Consider the following 9,124-nt stretch of genomic DNA (forward strand, 5'->3'; position numbering starts at 1 on the left):
AGTCTGCTTCTCCCTCTGACCCTCCCCCCTCTCATGCTCTCCCTCTCTCTCATTCTCCCTCAAATAAATAAATAAAATCTTTAAAAAAAATAGCCCTCAAAGCTATAAATTTCCTTCTAAGCACTGTTAGCTGTGCCCACAAATTTTAATATGTTGTAATTTCATTTTTCTACCATCTAAAATACTTTTGAATTGCTCTTAAGACTTCCTTGGGGGATTATTTATGAGTGTACTGTTTAATTTCCAACTGATTTGAGATTTTCCTGTTATCTTTGTTACTGATTTCCAGTTTAATTCCTTTATAGTATACAGTATACAGTATAATTCCATTATAGTCAGAAATATACTTTGTATAATTTATTTTGCATTTGTTAATGTTTATTTTATAAACAGGATATGGTCTATCTTAATGAAGATAAGTTCCATGTGCACTTGACAAATATGTTTTTCTGTTGTTGGGTAAAGTGTTCTATAAGTACCAGTTATTTGATTAATGATGTTGTTTAGATCTTCTGTATCTTCATTTTTTGTCTACAGTGTTCTATTACTGATAGTGAAGTCTCCAACTGTACTTGTAAATTTGTCTAATGTTCCTTTCAATTATCAGATTTTCCTGCATGTATTTTGCCCAAGCATGATATTCTTTGTAATTTTAGCTTTTTTCTGAAAGATCAACTTAGTCTGCCCACCCTAGCCACTCTGTTTCCTGCCATAGCCCTGCTTTCCCTGGGCATAAAGAGAAGCCTTGCTCTTCTTACATGTTTTAATTTTGTAGGGATGATCCTTGCCATGCTTCTAGAAGTTCACCAGGTTTTAGGAACACTCACCATGTTCATGAGAGCACTATTCGGACAGAAGCTCATATATTCTAAAGCACTGTTATTAGGTTCTAAGGAAAAACTCACTTCTTCCCTGTGTCTCCTCTCTCAATACTACAGCACTACTTCACTTCTGACACCAGATTTGTGGGTTTTCCACACATCAAGCAATTCTGTGACACCAGCAGGTGTCCTACAATTTAACTCAATTCTGACAGTATCTACCTGGAAATAGCATGAGACCCCACAGGTTAAGGACTCAGTCCCATAAGACTGCCCTCATTCCCCATTTCCGATGCCAATCACAAGTCCAGATTGTTACCTGTGTTTCTGTCTGACCAGCTACGCATTGGAGGTTCCATGACCCTCCTTGGGTCTATTAAATTCCTAGAGTGTCAATATCACTAATTATCACGTAAATACAACTCAAAACCACAATGAGATATCATCTTATGCCTGTCAGAATGGCTAGCATCAAAAAGACAAGAAATAACAAGTGTTGGTGAGGATGTGGAGAAAAAGGAACTCTCATACACTGTAGGTAAAAATGTAAATTGGTATAACCACTGTGCAAAACAGTATGGAGTTTCCTCAAAAATTTAAAAATAGAAATACCATATGATCCAGTTAATTCCAGTTCTGGGTATTTACACAAAAGACATGAAAACACTAATTCAAAAATATATATGCACTAACCCCTCTGGAAAACAGTATGGAGGTTCCTCAAACAGTTGAAATTAGAGCTACCATTTGATCCAGCAATTGCACTACTGGGTATTTACCCCAAAGATACAAATGTAGGGACCCGAAGGGGTACGTGCACCCCAATGTTTATAGCAGCAATGTCCACAATAGCCAAACTGTGGAAAGAGCCAAGATGTCCATCGACAGATGAATGGATAAAGAAGAGGTGGTATATATACACAATGGAATATTATGCGGCCATCAAAAGGAATGAGATCTTGCCATTTGCAACGACGTGGATGGAACTGGAGGGTGTTATGCTTAGTGAAATAAGTCAATCAGAGAAAGACATGTATCATATGACCTCACTGATATGAGGAATTCTTAATCTCAGGAACAAACTGAGGGTTGCTGGAGTGGTCGGGGGTGGGAGGGATGGGGTGGCTGGGTGATAGACATTGGGGAGGGTATGTGCTACAGTGAGCGCTGTGAATTGTGTAAGACTGTTGAATCACAGATCTGTACTTCTGAAACAAATAATGCAACATATTTTAAGAAAAAAGAAAAAGAAGAACATAGCAGGAGAGGAAGAATGAAGGGGAGTAAGTCAGAGGGGGAGACGAACCATGAGAGATGATGGACTCTGAAAAACAAACTGAGGGTTCTAGAGGGGAGGAGGGTAGGGGGATGGGTTAGCCTGGTGACGGGTATTAAAGAGGGCACATTCTGCATGGAGCACTGGGTGTTATGAACAAACAATGAATCATGGAACACTGCACCAAAACAAATGATGTAATATATGGTGATTAACATAACAATAAAAAATTTAAAAAAATTAAAAAAAAATAAAATGTTAAACAGAAAAAAATATATATATATGCACTTTATGTTTATTGTGGCATTATTTACAATAACCAAGATGTGGAAGCAACCCAAGTTTCCATCGATAGATGAACAGATAAAGAAGATGTGGTTTATATACACAATGGAATATTATTCAGCCATAAAAAAGATGAGATCTTGCCGTTGGACCCAAGAGGGTATTATACTAAATGAAATAAGTCAGAGAAAGACAAATACCATATTATTTCACTTATATGTGGAATATAACACCCAACAAAACAAACAAAAAGCAGAACAGTCCCATAAATACAGAGAACAGACTGGTGGTTGTCAGAGGAGAAGGGGTGGAGGGTGAACAACCTGGATGAAAGGGAGTGAGGATACAGCCTTCCAGTTACGGGATGAGTAAGTCACAGGAGTGAAACGTACCACATAGGGAATACAGTCAATGATAATGTAATGGTGTTGTATGGTGACAGATGGTAGCTACCCTTGTGGTGAGCACAGCATAATGTACAGACTTGTTGAATCACTATGTTGTACACCTGAAACTAATGTGATATGTATCAACTGTACTTCAATTTAGGAAAAAAAGAGACTTACGGGGAAGATGGCAGAGTAGGAGGACTCTAGGCCCACCCTGTCCCATGGATACAACTAGATAACACTCACATCAGTGTAAATAACCCAGAAAAACAATCTGAAGACTGGCAGAACAAACTCCACAACTTCAGGTAGAGAAGAGGGTAGGAAGTGCAGAGACTCAGGAACTAATGGACTCTGGGGAATGTATGTGGGAGGGTGGGATACCACAGTCATGGAGAGGGGAGAGGAACAGACCCTCACACCAAGGAGTCCACACAGGAAAGATGAATCCCCATAACATTTGGCTTTGAAAACCAGGGGGGCCAAATTTCATGAGTTCTTACAAAAAGCAAGACTTAAAACGTGGAATCTTAAAAAATCAGCAGGCTCAGCTCTGGGAGAGCATGTGGGTGAGAGGAAACTGAATCCCCGCCCTTAAAAAGACAGCACAACAAACAGCCCACGTAGGTATAGCAGCAGCTTGAAAAACGCCTGGGGCATATGGGAGGGAGAGTTATTTACTAATCTCAGAGCATGTACCTGTCAGGAGAGACAGAAATCCCTGGGGAACTCCTCCAGGAACAAAGGACCTGGCAGGCACCATTCCCCTCCCCCCCGCCCCACCCCCCAGTGTAAACACACAGCCACCTGTGGGACTCACTAACTTGCTATAGCACTGCCACCCCCGCACCGCATTACCCACCCCCACACACACACACACACACGCACACACACTGTGCTTTGGCTAATCCACCCCTCTGGACAGCCCACCCCAATCCCGTCACAGCAGGGGGGCAAAGCTTGCTTGCGTCACACCCCTACCCCAGCACCTCCATGATGTACATTGGTGGACCCCCCTTCTCCAATATGCTCTTGACCAGAACCCATTAGGGTAGTGCCACCAACCCGGAAGAACGAAAGCAGCCCCTACACTGGCCAGCACCACTCCACAATGACTCCTGTGCCAGAGAGAGGGAAAGATAATCACACAAACTAGTCAGACAGAGACCCCAGCAGTGGGCTGGAAGCAGACATCTGGTCTGACTTCAAGCCCCGCCCACCAACCAAAGCTTCCCTGGGGACAACACAGGGAAAGTGCCCCACAGTTTGCTGCTACTGCATCTCTGGCAAATGCTTGGTGTGACTCAACTCAAGCCCAAGGTGTCCCCCTGACTGGTCCATGAACACCACAGGGACGAAACACCGCCCACAACAGGCAAAGAGAGCCACTGCAGATGATTGGACTGAAGGAAAAAGTGGCTCAGCCACAACAGCAGGGTGCATACAACACACATAGAAGACACCCCTGATGTGCCAGGTTCTGGGGAACAGTGAACATTGCATGGCAGGGTATTGCAGGACATCTTCTTCACATGGCCATTACTTTCAAGAGCAGGAGATGTAGCTGTCTTCCTTAACACAGAGAAACAGACACAGAGAGTTAGATAAAATGAGGAGACAGAAGAATATGTCCCAAATGAAAAAAACAGGACAAAAATCATAGCAAGAGACCTAAGCAAAATGGAGATAATACACCTGATAAAGAATTTAAAGTAATGATCATAAAGATACTCAATGGACTTGAGAAAAGAGTGGAGGACATCAGTGAGACCCTTAACAATGAGATTAAAAAAAAAACAATCAGAGATGGGGCGCCTGGGTTGCTCAGTCGTTGAGCATCTGCCTTCAGCTCAGGTCATGATCCCGGGGTCCTGGAATCGAGCCTCACATCGGGCTCCCCATTCAGCGGGAAGCCTGCTTCTCCCTCTCCCACTTCCCCTGCTTGTGTTCCTTCTCTTGCTCTCTTGCTCTCTGTCAAATAAATGGGTGAAATCTTTAAAAAAAAAAATCAGAGATGAAGAACACAATAAATGACATTAAAAATACACTAGATGGAATCCATAGTTTATTAGATGGCAGGAGAATGAATCAGTGACCTGGAGGACAGATTAATGGAAAGTAGTAAAGCTGAGCAGGTGAGAGAGAAAAAATTATGCAAAATGAGAATAGACTTAGGGAGTTCAATGACTCCATCAAGCATAATGACGTTCACATTATAGGGATCACAAGAGAAGAGAAAGAAAGGGGGGCAGAAAATTTATTTGAAGAAATAATAGCTGAAAGCTTCCCAAATCTGGGGAAGGAAGCAGAAACCTAGATCCAGTAGGCACAGAGATCCTCCAACAAAATCAACCCAAAGAAGTCCACACAAAGACATAGAAATTAAGATGGCAAAAAAAAAAAAAAATTATAAAGAGAGAATTTTAAAAGCAGCAAGAGAGGAGTGCCTGGGTGGCTCAGTCGGTTAAGTGCCCAACTCTTGATTTCAGTTCATGATCTCAGGGTCATGGGATTGAGACCCAAGTTAGGCTGCACACTCAGCACAGAGTCTGCTTGAGATTCTCTCCTTCTCCCTCTGCCCCTCCTCCTGCTCTTGCCCTCTCTCTCTCTCTCCCTCCAAAATAAATAAGTAAATAAAATCTTTTAAAGCAGCAAGAAAAGACAGTTACATACAAGGGAAACCCCATAAGGCTATCAGCTGATTTTTCAGCAGAAACTTTGCAGGCCAGAAAAGAGTGGCATGATCTATTCAAAGTGTTGAAAGGAAAAAATGTACAGCCAAGAATACTCTATCCAGCAAGGCTATCATTCAGAATAGAAGGAGAGATAAAGAATTTCCCAAACAAAAGTTAAAGGAATTCAAGACCACAAAACCAGCCCTACAAGAAATGTTAAAGGGGACTCTTTGAGTGGAAAGGGAAAACCATAAGGAAGAATAAGGAAAGTAGGAAGCACAAAAGCAGTAAAAATAAGTATATCTGTAAAAATCAGTCAAGGGACTCACAAAATAAAAGGATATATAAAGTATGACACCATGTACCTAAAATGGGCAGATGAGAGGAATAAAGAATGGGTTCAAACTTAAGCAATCATCAACATAATATAGACTGCCATATGCAGAAGATGTTATATACAAACCTAATGGTAACCACAAAACAAAAACCGTTAATAGATATGCAAAAAATAAGGAGAAAGGAATCCAAGTACCACTAAAGAAAGCCAACTAATCATGAGAGAAGAGAACAAGAGAAGAAAGGAACACTGGGGGTCACCAGAGGGGAGGTGGATGGGGTGTGGGCGAAATAGGTGAAGGGGATTATGAATACGCTTATCTTGATGAGCACTGAGTAATACAAAGTATAGAATCGTTAAATCACTACATTATACCCTGAAACTAATACAACACTCTGTTAACAGTACTGGAATTTAAAAAAAAAATAAAAAAAGAAAGAAAGAACTGTAGATACAGCGTCTGCTAAACACCAGGCACTGTGTAGACAGTGGAAGACAGAGGTGGCAGTTGACCTGGGAAAGGAGGACTTGTGCCCTCTCAGAGCTGGGCCCGGTATTTAAGAACAGGAGGTTCTATTTTACAATGGAGGCTGTGTCCAGGCAATTCACTTTCCTCTCTGACCTCACTTTACTCTTTTTAAATGAGGAGGTTAGATTATATGATCTCTAAGCCCTCACATTCTGATTCTAGCACCTTAAGAATGAAGTTCACTTCCAAGTCAGCAAAAGAGTTGCAGGAACATACATAGACCTCAGGGTGTAAACACTATGTTATCCAAAGGGAAAATAGAGATAACATGCTTTAAAAAAATGTTTTAAATAGTAAAATAAGTTGCTTGAGTGGCTCACAGGAATCAGGAAAGCAGTTTACTTACTAGAGTACTGGTTCATTATAAGAGGCTACACTCAGGGAAGAGATGCATAGGGCAAGGTATGTGGGAGTTCCCATGCTCTCTGGCCACATTTCTGTGTGTTCACCAACCCAGCTCTCCAAGTCCTGTCCTTTTGAGTTTTTCTGAAGGCTTCACTACACAGGCATGATTGATTAGATCATTTGTCCTTGATCCTCAGCATCCTCCCTCCCCAGAGGCCAGGGTGGGGACTGAAAGTTCCTAACCGTCCAATCACAGCAGTCCCTCGGGCCCCCATCCTTGGGCGTTTCCCAAAGTCACTTCATTAACACAAATTCAGGTATGGTTGATAGGGGTTTGTCAAGAATAACAAGGCACACCTTTCACCTTTAAGGCTCTGGAACAGTTTCAGGAACTGAGGACAGAAGACCAAATATTACCACTGTTGCTCTTTCTTTGCGCCCAGTGTTCCAAGTTCTGTCTTCATTCTAAAGTATATCCTGTGGCTCTTCCTTTAAAGCAGGTCTGCCAGCTCTCAGTTCTCTTAGCTCTCCTTCATGAGGGAATCTCTTTATTTTACCTTCATTCCTGAGAGATATTGCACTGGATATAGAATTCTGAGTTGGCAGTTGTTTCAGCACTTTAAGTTCTGGCCTCCACAGTTTCTGATGAGGAAATGGACTGTCATTTGAATTATCCCCTCTAGGTAATGTTTCACTTTCTCTGGCTGCTTTCAAGATGTCTTTTGGTTTTCAACAGTTTATGGTATGTCTGGGCTTGGATTTCTTTGGGTTGAGCCTGTTTCCCGGTCACTCAGCTTCCTTGGGTGGTTGTCAGCCATTATTTCTGCAATACTTTTACAGCACTATGCTTTCTCTTCTCATTCTGTGACTTCTATGACATGATCCTGGAAATTTTCTTCTTTTCTTGTTGTTCAGATTGGATGATTTGTATTGATCTGGATCTTTCTCTTGTCATCTCCATTTTGCTACTAAGTCTATCCAGTGAGGTTTTAAAAATTGCAGTTTGGTACTTTTCAATTCCAATATTTTCATTTGGTTCTTCTACCATCTATTTCTTTACTGATAATTTTTACTTTATTTTTTTATTTACTTTTTTAAAAAAGATTTTATTTACTTGAGAGAGAGAGAGAATGTGCATGAGCCAGGGGAGGGGCAGAGAAGCAGACTCCCAACTGAGCAGGGAGCCTGATGTGGGACTTAATCTCAGGACTCTGGGATCATGACCTGAGCTAAAGGCAGACACTTAACCGACTGAGCCACCCAGGTGCCCGATAATTCCTACTTTAAATGCTTATTTCAAGTGTGTTTGTGATTAGTCATTGGAATATTTTAATCAGAGTTTCTTGAAAGTCTGTGATGGTATATATTATCTTTCTTTCTATTAGAGTTATTTTCATGGCTTTTTATATGCTGGGTAATTTGGGATCATATCCTATGCATTTTGAATGTTACATGAGGAGATGCCAGCAAATCCTATGGAGAATGTTGATATCTTTGTTTTAGCAAGTAATCAGTCTGGTTAGGTTCAGGCCACAAGTTCTGTTACATGAGGAGATGCCAGCAAATCCTATGGAGAATGTTGATATCTTTGTTTTAGCAAGTAATCAGTCTGGTTAGGTTCAGGCCACAAGTTCTGTGAGTGGTGATATCTTTGTTTTAGCAAGTAATCAGTCTGGTTAGGTTCAGGCCACAAGTTCTGTGAGTGGTGGTAACATCAGTTCAGTTTTTCAAAGCCTTTACAATGCTACTTGGATCTGTCACCATCTCATGATCAGTGGGAGACCTGGGGAGAGATCTACGGATCAGCAGAGATCTCAAATATGTTTGGTATGCTAATTAGAATCAGTTTCATGGGTGAACAGTGTGAACCAGGTGAGCAGGTCAGGGGTGAGGCAGAGCTCATAAATAACTTTGTGGAGTCCCTACTCTCTCTCCAGTACTTCCTGGGCCCTCTAGCCCAACACTTCCAGCCCACCCCAGTAACTGAGCCTTGGCTCCACTTCCTTGGCCACGCCTCTACCAAACGGAAAAGAAATTCCCTTCCTTCACACTCTTGGCTCCTGCAGGCTCCCACTGGCAGCCAAGGGATTAGCTGGGGCTCTAGCATCAAAAATGGAGAAGGAGAGCAAAGAAAGGGCATCGCCCCCACTCCTTCTGAGCTCTAGCACTTCTGTTTTTGTTCCACAAGCCTGGCTTCTCTAGGATCTCTGCACCACTGTGCTCACTTCTGCAATTGGGGCTGTGCTGCATTCTGGCTGGAAGATACCAGAGGAATACAAAAATGGGAAACTCACCACTTTGGTTGTACTCAGAATTCTGGTGTTCTCCCCCACCTGCTTGGTACTATTTACCTCTTTAAGTCTTCCAATGGTTGTGCCATACATTCTGTCCAGGTTTTATTGCTGTGTTCAGTGAGAACAAAAGGAAGGTGTGTGTCAAACTCCACTTAACCTGGAACACAGACCTT

The sequence above is a fragment of the Eumetopias jubatus genome, unplaced genomic scaffold (assembly GCF_037043125.1).
Source record: "Eumetopias jubatus isolate StellerSeaLion01/CBP00866 unplaced genomic scaffold, mEumJub1_p1.0 scaffold_17, whole genome shotgun sequence".
NCBI classification, from domain to species: Eukaryota; Metazoa; Chordata; class Mammalia; order Carnivora; family Otariidae; genus Eumetopias; species Eumetopias jubatus.